Source organism: Mustela nigripes, chromosome 2 (genome assembly GCF_022355385.1).
Source record: "Mustela nigripes isolate SB6536 chromosome 2, MUSNIG.SB6536, whole genome shotgun sequence".
In the NCBI taxonomy this organism is placed as follows: domain Eukaryota; kingdom Metazoa; phylum Chordata; class Mammalia; order Carnivora; family Mustelidae; genus Mustela; species Mustela nigripes.
In genome coordinates this window covers 56236087-56252591 of record NC_081558.1, presented here as the reverse complement: position 1 = coordinate 56252591, position 16505 = coordinate 56236087, and the positions used below count along the sequence as shown (strand labels likewise).

The following is a 16505-nucleotide window of genomic DNA, read 5'->3' as shown; positions in this document are numbered from 1 at the left end:
AGTGACATTTCAGCCATATCTCAATGCAAGGATGAGCCAGTCATGAAGATTAGGGAGTGTGCAAAGGCCCTTGAAGAAAAACAAGCTCCAGTGGGGGAATAGGGGCCAGGTAGCCCAGGGTTAGACAGACAGCTGGGGTAGGGCTGGACCTAGGTTCTCAGTTCAGGCTTTGGCCCTCCATCCACTCCTGGTTCTTCTGTGGTCAGTCCTGTCTTAGCCCTTGGACACTGCCTGGCTTTGCCTCCTTCCAGCTGTGTGACCTTGAGCAAGTAGCTTCCCTTCTCTCTGCCCTTGCTCTTGGAGGCCTTATCCTTCTCTTAGGCTATGGCGAGGCCTCTGGGTGGGGGTGGGAGAAGGCCTTGGCCCATGGCTGCTGCCCAGATGTGAGGTGGCAAGTGTTAAGCTCCATGTCTCTGGGCCGCGGTGGAAGATGGTCCTGGAGGTCCTGGTCTAGGCTTTGGTCCTAGAGATGCGGCCCCAGGACTGAGAAACACACAGAGACCAAGGGATAGAATCATAGGGAAATGCAGAGCCCAAGGAGGATAGAATAAGACAGAGAGACAGATGGGCCTCAAAACAGAGACAGAGACACAGAAAGGGAGAGACAAAGTGGGGAAAGAGTGAGAGACACCCTGAGAGCCACCAGCCCACCTGAATGAGACAGCAAGAAATGCAGATAGAGGTGGATTCCAACAGAGAGAAACTGAGAGAGACAGAGAGACAGAGAGACAGACAAAGGTGGTATGGCCAAGAGAGGACAAGAGAGAAAGTTGTGTGTATTCTAAATGCGGCTGAATTGTACACTTCAAAGTGGTTGAAATGGTGAATTTTATGCTGTTGTAACTTTTACCACAATAAAAAGAGAAAGAGAGAGACAGAAGATGGCAGAGAGAGAGAGAGAAAGAGAGAGATGGGAGGACAGAATTCCCAGACTGTGACTTTCTCACAGGCTGACTGGCCTTTGGGATGCTAAGATAGTGGTGGGGAGGGGATTGGGGGCTCGGGGTCCCTGTGTTAAGGTCCAGGCCTGCAGGGCCTGGGGATTTAGGGCCATTCCTCCTTTCCCTAGGCTCCTCCGGAGCTAGACATTTGCAGTGGGCAGGCAGCACCAGAATTTGCTTGTGTGTTTCGAGGATGGGCTTTTGAGCCCTGGCCAGGACCTGGGAGGTAGCCGCTTGCCAGCTGCCTGCTCTGAGAAGGGTCTCCTAGCAGTCAGTCATAGACTCTAAGTTGGATACCCCCATTCTGCCTCAGCTGTGGGGATGACAGTCTCAGTAATTAAGAGTTTAGTTTACATTTGGCAGAGTGTTCACTATGTCTTGGGGCCTGTGCTGAGGGTAGGACGCCAGATTCTCCTTGGCTTCCCATTACCCATAGGGGTTAATCCATTCAAGACACGAGGAGGCTGGACTCACAGAGTTCAAGGGTTTTGGGTGAGGTCATACAGGGGTCACAGGCAACTAGCTGTATGCGCTGAGGAAAAGGACAAGCTTAGATTGCCCCAAAACTGGGGGCTGGGATCAGTCTGTCCAAGGACCAGTAGTAGCCCTGTGGGGCGCCAGAAGGTCAGGTGGGGTGTGGGAGCCCCCAGGGTAGAAAGCAAGGGGGATGGAGAAGTCTGCCCTCTGATCCTGTCACACCGCTGTCCCTTGGCACTGCGGTACGCAGACCCCTCGGGCCGTGCCCAGGGTTGTCGAGCCCAACTTTCAGGTGGGGACACTGAGGCCCGGGCTGGTCGAGGTGGCAGGCCCAGAGGCCCTGAGGCTGAAGGCAGCAGCGCGGGATCTGGAACTGAGTTTAGGCTGGGCGGGGCACGAGGGGTGCTGGACCGGTGAGGTGCTGGGGACTCCGCTGAGGACGCGCCTGGCGGCCGTCTCTGGGCGTCGGTTCGCGCAGCTGGCTGCTAGAGGCGCGGGCTCGGCCCCCTCCCCCGCCTGCGGCGAGACCCCGCCCCGGAGGCGGAGTTAGGAGAGGGGGCCGGGGGCGGGCTAATGGCCGCCCCTCCGTGCCTTCGCCCCGCCCCGCGCCGCGCCGCGCCGCGCACAGCAGGGGCTCGGGGCTCGCGACTGTCGACGCGCGACGGACCGGCGGACTGAGCGACGGGCGGCTGGACGTGAGGAGCGCCCCGCGGTGAGTGCGCACTGATCCCCTTCCCGCGCGGGGTCCCCATCTCTCCTCCCGCGCCGCGCCCCTCCCGGGCCGCCGTTGCTAAGCTCGGCTTGGGGGCCCTCGGACGCCCCGACGGTTCGGCGGCCCCGCGGATGTACGCCCCAAGCCGCCGGGTGCCCACACCGCCGCGCAGCTGCGGGCTCGCCCTCCCGGCCTCGGTCCCATTGGACGGATATGGGCACTGAAGCCGGCGCGAGGGAGCGAGGGGGGCCTCGGGGTCTGCAGGCGGGTCCCCCCACCCGCCGGCTCGAGCGCCCCCCATCGCCGGTGCTGCCGTCCTCTCCCTCCGCTGCATCCAACCGGTCACCGCCCCCCCCCCCAGCCTTGCTGCACTCCTTCCCTACGCCCCCTTACCCCCCTCCCGCTGCCCCTCAGCTCCCTTCCCAACATCAAGCTCACATTCTCAGTTTCCCCCTCCTGCCACACTACCACACAGGCGCACCAGTAGCCAAAAGAAGTTCCTGCACCCTCTCTGCTTGGGCGCACCCACCAACCCGTTACCCCATCCCCCATGCCCCCCAGTTGCAAAGTCCCATGCTCAGCGCTCCCCCCTTCAATCTCTCACACACATGCCTGGATCCCTTTTGCACACACGTGCCTCACACATGGGCGTGTCCCAGACAGGCACGCCTCTCTCTCAAGCAGTTGTGTCTGTGTTACACGCGTGTGCCTCTGGCACGCATGCATGTCTGCCACACGTGTGTCTATCACACATGCATTTCTATCTCACATGTGTTACACACATGTCTCTCGCATAACTGGAGTAACAGTGCCTCACACATTGAATCTTTCACCCAGAGTCACATCCACCTACTTCATAGTCCCATGCACCCCTGACCCTCCATCTCTATGGGCATAGCCCTGCCTGCTATCCTGAGTTAGCTGGGAGCCAGAGGAGGGTTGTGGCAGGGGAAGCCTCCTGGCTGAGGCTCTCTTACTTACCATTGGGACTGGGAGGTTGTAGGAGCACAGGGAGGGGCATTCAGAGCTGGGCCTGACTCCGACAGCCTCTCCACTCCTCATCACCCCTTGCATCCTCTCCCCTTCCCCCACTCTACTCTCCCAAGCTGCATTGCCATTTCTTGGCCCAATTACCAGCCCTGTTAGAAGGTGACTACACTAGGACTGGTGTGAGCCAAAGCTGGTGTGAGCCAGCAGGTGTCACTATGACAGGCCAGAAAAAGAAAAAAAAAAAAAAAAAAAAAAAGATTTGGGTGCTGATCATCATGCAGAGCCCCTTGGATAGCCCCTCTCAGAGCAAGCCCCCAAGAGCCGGCCAGGCTAGTGTTTGTAGCTGAATGACTGGGGCTTTGAGCTTCACCTTCCTCACGTGCAAAGGAGGGTGAAGATCCTCACCAGGAGGAGGGAGGGACCTGTAATTGTTGCTTCCTTGACTTCCACCCTCCCTTCCTGGATCCAGAGCTGTGAAACGGGGGAAGCGGGCAGGGGATGGGTGAAATCAAAGAATCTTACGCTGGCTATGCAAACCTGCCAGCCCCGGCTTTGACTGGCTCTGTGTGTTTTGCTTGGCTCTTACCATGTTGTTATTATTTTTAAATATTTAATTAGCTGCCAGCATTTGCAAATTGGCAAGTTTCACAGAAAAGTCCAGATTTTCACCTTTTACCTGAAAAATCATAAGACCTGAAAGCCCAGGATCCACGTTCCTTTGTGGTACCAACTGTCTAGTGCTGTCTGCCTCTGCCCCCACGGGGATGGGACAGGAGCATCATTTGGCTATAGTCTCCACCCGGGACTCAGCTCCTACCTGGCCTGCATAGACCTCTATTGTTGACTGTGCCTGTCATATAAACTGGGCTCTTTTTGCGCCTTGCCTACCCCAAAGGGGCCCAGGCTAGTCCCCCCACCCAGGACTGGGAAAGCCTTGAGGGAGCCTTACACCTCTTCACAGCACTTGGGCACACCAGAGGCCTGGGCCACAAGGCATCTTTGTGATGATGGCAGGTGCTTTCTGCTGGACTGTGGGAACAGTGGCCTGGGAGTCCCATGGGAGGAAGGCCATGATATCAGAGCCAGCTTTGACAGTCAAATTTCTTACCAGATCCCATCAATGATTCTGCAAGGTCACATTCTTACCTTATTTGACAGATGGGGAAACTGAGGCTTGGAAAGAGTTTTCTAGGAAGCAAGTGGTAGAGCTGAAATTTCAACCCAGAGTTTGTTGGCCCTAAAGCCAAGCTCTTTGCCCTCTTTTGATGAATCCATGAGTGGAGGGACTTGGTTTCATCAACCCTGGGTGAAGTCCCTGAGCCAGGTCCATACCTGGCACACAGTAGGTGCTTAATAAATGCTTGTGGAATGACCAGGGAAGTGAAGTTGCATTCTCTACAGGGGTCAGGGTAGAGCTAAATTCAGGACCTAAAATGAAGAAGATTTCACAATAAAGTGAAGATTTAAATGACCACCCAGGTTCCTTTTTTTTTTTTTTTAATTAAAGATTTCTTTAAATTTCTAAGTAATCTTTATACTCAACATGGGGCTTGAACTCACTGCCCTGAGATCAAGAGTCACAGGCTCCACCAGCCAAGCCAGCCAGGCCGTTTTCATCAGCCTGAAAGCTCAGCATGGTTTTCTGTTCGTCTTACAGTCATATCCACAATGACCCCTTGACCACCAGGATAAAGACTGCTGAGTCTCAAGTCTGTCTGGCCTCAGGAGCATCACAGTGTGCCCAGCTGGACATCAGGTTTCATGCTAACCTTGCATTTTCCCTGTAAGTCCCTGGTCAGCCTTGGTGGACGAGATTCCTTACAAGGAGGGACTCAGGTGGAGAACAGGCTCCCAGGTCCCAGCTCGCATTCCCTTGGGTGGCCTCTCCATGGGTGGCACAGGGTGGGGCAGTTGCTGTGTTACTTTAAGTCCCAGCTTCTGTGACTCTGCTCTCTCTTGTGAGCACACTTCTGTGGCTGATGTCAGTGAAGTGCCCCCTGGTATGTGCAACATCCTGGAAGTTTGTTGTCTGACTGAATGAGGGCCAGCCCTTCTGTAGTGACTGGGGATGGTGGGCAGCCCTGACCTCTTCCTCAAGCTTCCTGGGGGTTTTCTTTTCCACTGGGGAGGAAGGTGCTGGGCTGTGTAAGATGGTGCAGAGGGCCCATCCATCCCTTCTCAGGTCCTCAGTCTTCCCTTCTGTAAAATGGGTACTGTGCTCTTGAGCTTTCTAGGGCTCATGGATCTGAAGGGGAGGGGAGAGGATGGAATCCTTGGGACCACTGTTGGGAGGCAGTTGGGTGTAGCCCTGCTCCCAGGCTTCTTGAATTCTGAAAGGCCTCCCCTAGCTGAAGACCTTGGCCTGGGATGCAGTTCCAGCTCGTGGCAGGATTCTGGGTGCTGGACTCCCACAGTCCCATAAGCTTTGTGAGGGCTGCCAGGAATAATTCTACCAGGTGGGAGCTGCTGCGGGAGCTTGGCTTTCCTGGGCTGGAGTGTGGGAGTCACATCCTAGAAGAGGCACTGTCCAGGTAGGTACTCAGGGTGAGCAATGCAGATACTCTCTTTGTTCCCATGCAGTCTATATTCTAGTTAGATAGGTGAGGTGGTGTGATTCAGGGAACAAAGAAATTAATGACATTAATTATTCACGTTGATTTCAGATGCTGTAAAGGAGCTTAAGTCAACAGAACAGCTAAACAGAAAGGGCAGGGAGGGCCCTTTGAGGAGGGAACTTCTGAGCTGAGACCAGAGTGGTGAGGGAGAATGCCAAGCAGGGGGCACAGCTAGTGCAAAGGGCCTGAGGTAGGATCCTGTTTGGTATGTGTGAGGAATGGAAAAGGAGGAGGCTGGAGTGAGTCAGGGAGAGGTGAGAGGGTGCCAAGGAAGTGAAGGAGGTCAGCATAGCGAGTTTGAAAGCTACTGAAAGGTTTTGGTGGAAGAAGCAAGGAGATCGGATTTCCGTTTTCTGACACCCTCTTGAGGAAGATTGGGAGGCTTGTGCTAGGCCCCATGCTGGGGTGCAGTTCTCACCCTTGAGAAGCTACTGGCAGAGGAGGGAGATAGGTCTGTGACTGGACATTTGAGATCGGGGTGACAGATGCTGGGATGGCCTCACCTTGGAATAGTATGCAGCTTTAAAAAATGAGGACACTCTTTGTGGAAAGGTCTTTCAAGATCTATTAAGAGAAGAAAATAGGTGCCACATTGCCGAATGGCTTGTAAACCGTGCTGCCTCTTGTGTCCAATAAGAAATCCAACTTCCTGTTAGCTTGTGTAAACATAAACAAGGCCTGGGAGGAAACACAAGGAACAAGTTGCAGTGTTCACCTGTGGTCACCTGGGGGGGGGTTGGGGTGGGCAGGAGGGGGACAAGGGTGCAAGGGTGAGGTGACATGTCCTAGTGCCTTTTTAAAAATTTTTTAAAATATTTTCTGCTTTTTTGAACCACACGACTGCATTGCCTCTTCAAAACATTAAATTAAAAAGCAAATGGGCTGTTGGTGGGTGACCGTTCATTTGTGAGTTTTAAGTGGAAGTGTTTAAGGGTGGTTTTTAAATTCCCTGCTTCACTGACCTTGTTGTTGAACGGACTAACTTCTTCCTGGCATGGCACATAAAAGTTTCCACTGAGATTAAATTAGATGGTAACAAAGTCACTTTTTGCAAAGTTTGGCAAATGGACAAAAGAAAAAACCCACCCTTTCTCTCTCTCACTCCGTTTCTTACCCCTTTTTCCTGTGGGTGTGTTTCCTTCTGGTGATTTGACCGCTGATTCCTCCTGGCTTGGGCACCCACAGCACTTACGGTTTTGCCCTGAGATTGTTTCCCCAGTCAGCCCTGCCAACTGGTTGGGAGATGAGCTGCAGGTCCAGAGCCAAGGGAAGCCAGGGGTAAGAAATCCTTGCTTTGGCATCCTACAAGGTTTGGATTCCCGGCTCTGCCGCTCGCAGGCTGTGATCCCGTCAGGCCAGTGACTTACACCTCTGAGCCTCAGTTTTTTTAATCTGTAAAATGGGTGTCCTGTCTCTGTTAGGGTTAACTGAAGGAGGAAATGAGATCACTCGTTCCATTTATTGAGCATCTACTGGGTCCTGGATGCTGTTCTGAGTGCTGGGCATAGGACAATGACCAAGGCAACATCCTCTGCCCCCACAGAGCCTGCTTTCTGGTGGGCGACACACACACAGGGGATGTGTGGGTGCTCACTGTGATGTCCTATGCTGGCTGTGGTTGCGCTAAAGAGATGGCAAACCTGGTCTGGGGCTGGGAGTTGGGTCTGGATATTTTAGGTTGAGCATGAGAGGTGTCAATGGAGCAGACGCCTGGGTGGAGTAGTGCTGTTCAGGCAGAGGTCATGGCAGGCACAAATGACCTGGGGCAGCTAGAAATCAGGACCCCTATGAGCAAGGAGAGCCACTGGAGGGTGGGCCACATCTGGGCGCCACAGGAAGGCTTTCATTTTTATTCTGGGTGGATACAGATTCAGTTCAGGGAGGGGCCAGCCCTCATTGAGATTTTAAAGTACCCCCATTCCTGAGCTGCTGGGGGAGAGCCACAGGGGCCTGGAACTGGGCCGTATGGGAGGCTGAGCATTGCTGGGAACACCTTACTTGCAGAGTCAGGGTTCCTGGACAGTGGCTCCCTGGACATCCATGCCAGGGATGTGTGCCCAAGGTTTTGGGGTGCTCACAGTAGCCTCTGGTGTGGGATGGCCTATTGTCCCTCCCATGCCAATTAAGGGGCTCCAGGGAGGCACATAGGCAGTTCTGACCTGCTTCAGTCAGGGCTGTCCTGAAGGAGAGAGCACAGTGGTCCTGATAGCCAAGGAAGCATCTAGCTGAGTCTGGTGGTGGACAGGGTAGACCTCCCAGAGGAGGTGTACAGGCTCTGTGATGTGAAGGTAAAAAGGTGAGGGAGACACGAACAGGAGAAAACCCAATTTCTCTTGGAGAGGTGGGTTGGAGGAGAGGTGGGCCATAAAGTTGTGCTGGTGGACTGAACCCTGACAATGGAGAACCTCAAATCCTGGCCTGTGACCTGGAGATGGGCAGTCTTGGGGCATTTCTTAGAAGAGGATGGGCATGGCCAGAGGGTTGGAGGGTCTGTCTGGCAATCAGTCCAGGCATGAGGGACTAGAGGGGGGTGAGATGATCGGTGGGAGGCTTGTGAGAGTGACAGGGCAGGGAAACTGAGGCTGCGAGAGGGTCGTGTCTGCCTGTGGTCACATGGCAAGTCTGGAGGAAGAACTGGGGCAGGAGCCAGGTCTGTCCACCTTCAGGTCCTGCTCCGGATGGGCTGCCCCTTGATCACGGGCACCACTGGCACGCACGCCCTGCTAATTTACCTCCTCCGGTCTGGTCCCTTCCCAGGGCCCCTCTCAGGTCAAGCCCTGCGTCATTTTGCACCATTGTCCTCACGTTTATTGGAACTTGGAAGCATTGCAAAAATGCCTCTGTCTTCTCATATATGGAGATTGTTGCAAAGAAAGTGCTGGTTTGGGGAAAGGTTATTTCCTTCCTCCAGGGTGGGGAGCCTAGCTTTTCTGGTGGGGGGATGCTGCATTGTAGGCCAGAGTGACCCCGCCCAGGTCACATGCTGGTGAGGAAGCGGGGCTGCCTGCCTGCCCCGGGCTAGGAGACTTGGCCTGGCTGAGAGGGTGGGGGGCAGTGAGCACCCACATTCCAGGGATGGCTGCCTCTGACCACCAGAGGCCTTTTTGGCTGCAGGCAGGCCCTGACCTGCAAGAGCTTCAATCTTTCAATTTCCTCATTGCAAACTTGGGACAGCCCTCCTGGCTCTGCTATGGTTTGATGGCCAGGAATGGCCTGAAATGTGAGAAGGCCTGGCCTGTGGAGTGCCAGTAGGGTGAGGATGCAGCCAGGCCAGGGAAGCCTGGAGGATGCTGGCACGCCTGCCTGGCCTGAGTCCTGGGAGCCCGCATAATGAGGGCTTTGTGTCCCAGCCTCAGCTTCTCCATCTGTAAAGTGGGCCTGGTGGTAGTGGCCTGCCTGCAGGTTTGGTGTGCAGGCTACAGGGGGCCCAGAGCACCATTTTTGACAGCTACATCGTGCTTCACTAACCTATGCGAGTTGGGTTTTTTCCGCTCTCCTGTCCTCCTTCTCATCATTGAGATGCCATCGTAGGGGCCAGCCCTTGGCCTTGTGGGCAGGACACACCATTTTTTAAAAAGATTTTTTATGTATTTATCAGAGAGAGAGCAGAACACAAGCAAGGGTGAGCATCGGGCAGGGGGAGAAGCAGGCTTCCCGCTGAGCAGGGACCCGATGCAGGACACGATCCCAGGACCCTGGGATCATGACTGAGCCACCCAGGGAGCCCAGGTCACACTGGGTTTGATAAGCCTCCCAGAGTTCTTCTTTCCTCAGCCTGGGTCTCCCATCCTAGCCCTGAATTCCCAGCTGTGTCTTTGGTCACAAAGTGAGCATTCAGTGATCCAGATAATTCTGTTCTTGATGACTCCTTAAAATGAGAGCACAACATTAAAAACATTCTGGTAGAGAACTGTCAGGACCCCGGAGAAGAGCTCCCAAACCCCCAGCAAGTCTGTGGCCTCTTGTCTGAGCCAGAGGGAGCCAGGAAAGGGTTCTGAGCCCACTTGGGAATGAGTGGGACAGGCAGAGTGGGGCTGGACCTCTGTGGATCAGGGCCACCTCAGGGGATCTGGGCCCCTGGTGGTCTTCACACATGCCAACTCCTCAAAGGCGGTGGTTCAGAACTGTTATCTTCTTGACTCCCAGCACTCACAGGCATGTGTGTACACACATGCCCACAGACACACGGCCATAGCTCTTCCCTGTGGTTTCCGTGTCAGCCTCCTAGTTCTCGGGAGCTGAGAGATTAGCTGTCCTTGTGGTGGTTTGGTGCTGATCGAGCATCTCAGTGTTCATTATCTGTCCCCTGGCGTGTCCTCCAAGCAGAATAATTCAAATGTTGTCTGACCATGGACATCTCATGGTTTCTGCTGCTGGTCCCTGCCTATGGGGCTGATGAAGGGAGGCCCCATAGGGGTACTTGTGTCTTCTCTTGGGGAAAAAGCCAGTGGGTATCAGCCCTCTTCTGATAAAGTAATGCTTAGCATTACACTGTCAACGTTTTCCGCCAGACCTCACGACCTGCCATGCCTTTACGTGACACATAGTATATTTTTAAAAATCCCTTCTCTGTTTTACTTGTCCTTATTTAAAAGGAGACCTTTTGTCAGAGCTGTAGATAAAAATCAGATTTGCCCTAAATCAGCAATACCCATGAAAAAATAAAGATTAACAACAGCCAAGCAGGGCTTTGAACCCTCATGACTTCTTTTCCCTGCTTCAGCCTTGAGCCGAGGGACCTGCTCTCTCTTTGCTACAAAGGTTGGCAAGCAGCAGGGAGACGTGCAAGGCACACGAGTTTTCCACAGGGAGTTCTCTGTGATCCTGAGTGGTGGAAAGAGACTGGATAGGGGGGGGGAATTACTCTCCATGGGCTTCTGTTGCTTCTGCCTTGTTTCTGAGATCTGAGCTCATCCTGCACGGTCCTCTGTAGTCCCACTTGGGCAGACCCCTCTGGCTGGTCCTCCCACACCTCCCAGCTTCTTGGGAATCCCCTTTTCCATCTTTCTGGGCCCTCACTGGCATGTTTCCTGCTGGGCAGGGATGTAACAGGAGGCTGCAGTCCCTCCAGCAGGGATGTCTCCTCTGAGGCCAAGTCCCTGGTTCTCAGGCCAGGGGTTTGAGGCATTCTCTGAGGTGTCTGGTGGCCTGGAACCCATGCTAGGGGGTCGTGGGCCAGGGGCTTAGGACCAGGGCTCTAGTGCTGAGGAAGGAAGTTGATGGTAGCTGGCGAGGTGAGGCTGGGCCCAGTCTCTGGATGACATGGGAAATCTAGGCCTGGCTAGATGGGAGAGTGCCGTGTAAGCTATGAAGTCTGGTGAGCAGAGGTCATTAATGATACGTCTCATGGGTAATTCCAATCACACTCATGATAATGGCTGCTTGGGCCCTTAATTAACAACATGCCCCAGTGTGAGGAAAAGTTTGCCCTACTCCCATCACCCCTCGTAACTCGTTTCCTTGAACTGAATGGCTGACCTTGCACCCTGACGAGTGAGAGAGACTCATGTAATGGAGTGCTGGCCGGGGAAAGGATATGGTGACGTCAGTTGCCTGTCCCTGAAATGCCCCACTGTGATCCCAAGGCAGGACATGCCTGGGCCAGGTACGCCCCTTGGAATGGCTGTGGCTTCCTGTGCGTGGGGTAGGACTAGTGACCCTCCCTCTTGGCTCCAGATCTCAGGGGTCTCATGGGGAGGGTAGGGCCTCAGCATAGGGCACGGTGGCCCACCCACGCCCTGGGCTCTGTCCCACAGGGATTTCCCCTGTGCTGGGCTTCAGATGGGGCCTGTCCACTGTGGGGTGAGTGATTTCTCCTTCACACGGGCTTCATTGGATGTCACTCAGGAGAAGCAGGGGGCTCCACTGCATCGTCAGGGGAGACTAGGCCCCGCTGGCCCAGAGAAAACTACAGTGAGGGTTTCTGATGCAGCCAAGACTGGCTTACACCCCGTCTTTATTTTGTCTCTGGTTTTCTCTGCAAGCTCTGCGATTTTCTCAAAATGACTTAAATGTGCCTTCAGCTTGGAGGCTGCCTGGCTCATAGTTCTTCCCCCCGGAGATGCTCTGTATGTTCTTTTAGGTCCAATGCAGAATCCTGGGGAAGAGCTCTGTTTGGCCCATCGTGGGTGAAATGTCCATGCTGGGCCAATGGGCTGTGGCCGGGGGCAGGGTTGTGATAGTGACAGGGGCTCTGTAAGCTCTCTCCAGCTGGTCCCTGAGAATGGGCTCTACATAAAGCAGACTAGCAGTGCAGCAGGAGGTCCTTGCTGCAGGGACCAAGTTTATGAACTCCAGAGACCAACAGTCTCAGAGTTGAATCAGCAACCAACACAACACAGTTGGCTACTCTTACTTTCATCACAAGTGTCAGGATTCTTTTGATCACAGGTTGAGAGAAAGTGTAACTTCAACAAAAAAGTCATGGAACGAAAAAGTACAGGGTGCAGTTTCAGGCATGGCTTTATCCAGGGGCTCTAAAGATGCCCTTGGGTCTGTGTGTCCATCAGGCAGTCACATGGCCCGGCAGCTCTGGGCTCACTCCTTTGAGCTCAGAAGCTGCAGTGTGGGCCATGTGGTGGTCCCTATGGATGGGGGATGGCCATCCTGTGGTCCATGTAACCCAAGAGAGGGTGGCTCCCCAGAGGATGATTGGGTTTCTCTTGCTAGGAGAAGGAGGTGGAGATCCCCAGAGCATCATTGAGTTGCTCTGTATACTTGGTCTGTATACTTGGTCTGCAGTTTCTTCCCTGTTCCCAGGTCACATGGTAAACCCATCCCAAAGGGAATGTTAGCATGTTCCAGGATGAGGAACAGCGGCTCTTCACCATCTGGGGTAGCCCTTACCCCTTCTCTTGACTCCCTATTGAGTCAAGAGAAGGGGTAGGGGCTCTGGGGTCTTGACCTCCACCCCAACCACACTTGTCCCAAGTGGCGAGGGTATGGGCAGAATCTATTACTCTGTGGGTTTGGTCTAACCCTCTTGCTTTTATATCTTTCTTGTCTGCAAACCCTGTGCAGAATCGGGGGCTCTGTGTACAGAGTGCAGGGAGATCGAGAGAGGCAGCTGTGAACTCTGAAGAAAGGTTTCTCAGAGGAGGAGATACTGAGCTGGGCTTTGAGGGATGAATAGGAGTTTGATAAGGGGAGACCATTTGGGCCTGGCAGAGGGAATCAAGGAACAGGTGGAGTCGAGGAGCTGTGAAAGATTTAGAGTAGCTGGGAATAGCAAATTCTTAAAATGTTGAACATGTATTGAGTGCCTTTTGTTTGCCAGGTGACATGCTAGGGTCTCTGCATCATCTCCTTGAGTCCCTACCTGGGTGTGACTGGGAGGCTGCTCTGATTGGGCCCATAAGCCAATGGAACAGGCCTTCTCAGAACGTCATATGCTGGAGTGGCCCAGGAGCCTGGGGAGTCCAGAGCTTCGTCCTGATTACTGTCCTGATTACTGTCTGTCTCTGCTCTGGCAGGGGCGGGTTATGGCCTGGCGGGGGGGTGGGGGGAGGTGGCGTTGGGGATGCCATAGCTGGGGCGAGACCCGGCAGGGTCCGCTGCACACAGGCCTCCCCACTGGAAGCCCTGAGAAAGTCCCTTTCTGTTCCACCCTTGCCCCCTGTGGAGCTGTGAGGCTAAATGGTGACACATGAGAAAAGGCTTCTGAGCACCTGTGTGCTTGGGGCTCCCAGCTCAGTCGGTGACTTGCCAGGTGACCTCAGGCAAGTTTTTGCTGATCTCAAAGGCCCTTCTGGGATGAGTGTAGGTGGCACTTACATTTATAATTCATCCCATGTCCTGTATTAGGACTTGCTGGGGCCATGCACACTAATTCATTCACCTACCCACCCAAAGCATTCTGAGTGCCCGCTGTGGCCCAGACCCCAGGTCAAGGCTGAGCAGGAGGGCAGAGTCCTTGCCTCAGAATCAAGTGCAGCTGGGGAGACAAGCAGGCGGAGACATCAGTGTACGATGTTGGCTCCTAAGTGTAGGACATGACCCTGCCTGTCCCGGTCCCTGAGGGCCATCCCATCTAGCCAGGCAGAGGATGGGATCTCTGAGATGTGGTTGATGGCAGAAAGAGCCTCCCCAGGGCACTGACTGTGCCCCGAGTGTGGTGATGTCCGCGGGGCTGTTGACACAGGCTGGAGTGGTGGGGTGCTGGACGGGATGGCCTGTGTTGGAGCTCTGAGTGAGGTGGGGCTGAGGCGGGGAGCAGGAAACCAGTCATGGGGGCATCAAGGAGAGAGTGTGGTCAGGGCAGAGGGGAAGGGACACAGGTAGAGAGAGGGGAAAGCTCAGGAGACTTGGCAAGCAGTAACCCACTGGCTGGGGCTGCAGGAGGGGTGGGGCCCGCCAGTGGGGGATGGCCTAGCACGTGTACATGCACACACATGTTTGTGTTATGTGCATATTCACACCTCCTCACACAGAATCATACACACTTAAATTTGCACACACCCCTATCAAAGGCATTCACATTATACACCCTTAAAAGTTCACAGACATGTGAATGCGTTCACTCTCCCTCACATCAGAGTGTACACGTGGACACATTCATACATCCGACTTCCGTTCCCATGAACACTCGGGCGAGTCCATTTCCATAGAAGCCTGGAAAGTAGTCCTCTCTACCAAAAGGAGCTGACTTCTCTCCGAGATTTTGTTTTATTTTTTTAAAGATTTTTATTTATTTATTTGACAGGGAGAGATCACAAGTAGGCAGAGAGGCAGGCAGAGAGAAAGGGGGAAGCAGGCTCCCTTCTGAGCAGAGAGCCCAATGTAGGGCTTGATCCCAGGACCCTGGGATCATGACCTGAGCGGAGGACAGATGCTTAACCCACTGAGCTACCCAGGCGCCCGTCTCTCCGAAATTTTAATCAGGATGTCAGATTTTATAGAATTTTTTTTCCCCAGCATCTAGTGAGGTGACCCCTTCGATTTTTCTTTTTGGTGAATTGCATTGCTTTTTTAAAATATTGAACTACCCTTGAATTCCTGAAGTAATGCTGTTGTATAGAATGTATTATCCCCCTTAACAGGCTGCTGGGTTCAATTTTCTGGTATTTTATTTAGGACCTGGCAGCTAGGATTTGTAAATGAAACTGGCCTCTACTTCTGTCTGCTTAGAGTATCCATGTCTGCTTTTGGCGTCAGGATTTTCCTTGTCTTACAAAATGTGAGGTGGCTGCCCTTTTCTTTTTCTAGGCCCCAGAACAATTTTTTTTTTAATAGGATGGAAATTATTGTCAGCTCTGACTGTCCCATGTCTTGGGCTAGCCTCTGCAGAGAATTCTTTATTTCATCCCACAGTACCTTGTGAGGAAACCGTGATGGTTCCCATTTAACAGATGGGGAAAATGAGGTTCAGAGAGCCAGTCCCTGGTCTGTGGTCAAATAGTGGGAGTCTACTCTGTTGGGCTGTGAATGCAGGCCAGTGTGACTTGATGGCCATGCTTCCAAGCTATTCAATGTGAATAGCCAAGAATTGTTTGGCCAAGAATTGTTTGAGATACTGGCCTATCAGAGAGCCTTTGGCCTTATTCTAGGGCTTTCCAGGGGGTCTGGGAAGAGTCCTGATTGAGCACCAAGAGAACTTCCCTAGCTCCACCTGCCCATCTGCTGCTCACGCACCTATGTACCCACCTGCTATGCCTGCATCCTTTTGTCCACTGACCCATTTCCTGCCTGGTCATTGAACTTCTCCTCAGCCATTCATTCCTGCAGTGATACGCCCACCCATTAACCCGCCTTCCCATCCATCCATCTTCTACCCTCTCACTTATGTACCCACCCATCTGCCCATCCATTGGACAGGCATCCACATGCTGGTTGCCCTTTCATCCACTGACCCACTTTCCCATCCATCTGTCCTCTATCTGCCATTTGTTCACTCACCCGTTTATCGTTTGTTCACCATCTGTCTATTCCTCTATCCTTCTCTTCATCAACTGTCCCTCTGTATACCAGTTCACTTACTCATTGACCTTCTGCCTTCTCGGCCAGCCATCTTCCACCTGCTAACTGCTCATCCGCCACTAATCTATGCATCCATCCATCTACCCTTGGAGCTTAGCCTTAAAGTAGGAGCTGGGATTTGGGTCTTCAGAGATTCAGAAGGGAGGACTCTGGTTTGGGCTAGCAATATGAGGAAAACGGGGGTTGGGAATCTTCCAGTTTATCAGGAATTGGGTAAATGGAAGGCAGCGGAGAGAAAAGCGTTTGGGAAGATAGGTGGGGGTTAGGTAGTGATAGACTTTGAATGCCTCTTTTGGAGTTTCCACTATGTCCCTGGGCCAGGAGTCTTCAACCAGGGGTGTGTGAGTGAGCTCTAGGGAGTCTGTGAGACTCCTAAAATGATACACAACAGATTTTGGTGTATGCCCTTATCTCTGTTAAGATTCTCAATTGCAAGTGACAGAAAATCTGGTCCAGGTTAGCTTAACACACTGTGGGTTCGTGTCATTGCAAAATTCAGTTTTGGATCCAGGAATAGGAAACACTGATGGTGGGGGTGGGGGGCAGACGGGTTGTGTGGACCCCAGAAGGAAGCTCCCGGGCTGCTCCTGAAAGGCGGGTAAATATATAATGTGATGGCCAGAAACCACCCCATATCCATTACCCTGCTTTGCTTGCATTTTCCCTTTTTTGATGGAGGGGTATATTACCCATAGCTTTTCGTGGATTCTCTAAGGCACCATTCAGGATTATGAGCAGGAGTGAGAGATCAGCCAAAAAACCTCCTGTGGGTGGGACCAGGGCAGGCTGGATGGA

The 16505-nt window shown here is 53.4% G+C and overlaps 1 protein-coding gene across 4 annotated transcripts in view; it reads left to right on the top strand.

The window, feature by feature from the left end:
• Positions 1-2025: 2025 nt before the first annotated feature.
• Positions 2026-16505, top strand: part of FBLN2 (fibulin 2) — an 84183-nt gene continuing 69703 nt past the window's right edge. For 3 of the 4 annotated variants that reach the window (XM_059390409.1, XM_059390408.1, XM_059390404.1), the window contains exon 1: positions 2026-2130. The gene's annotated coding sequence lies outside the window, so the exon portion shown is untranslated. Of the gene's footprint in view, positions 2131-4777; positions 4904-16505 lie in introns of all 4 variants that reach the window. The other variant, XM_059390405.1, reaches the window with a different exon arrangement.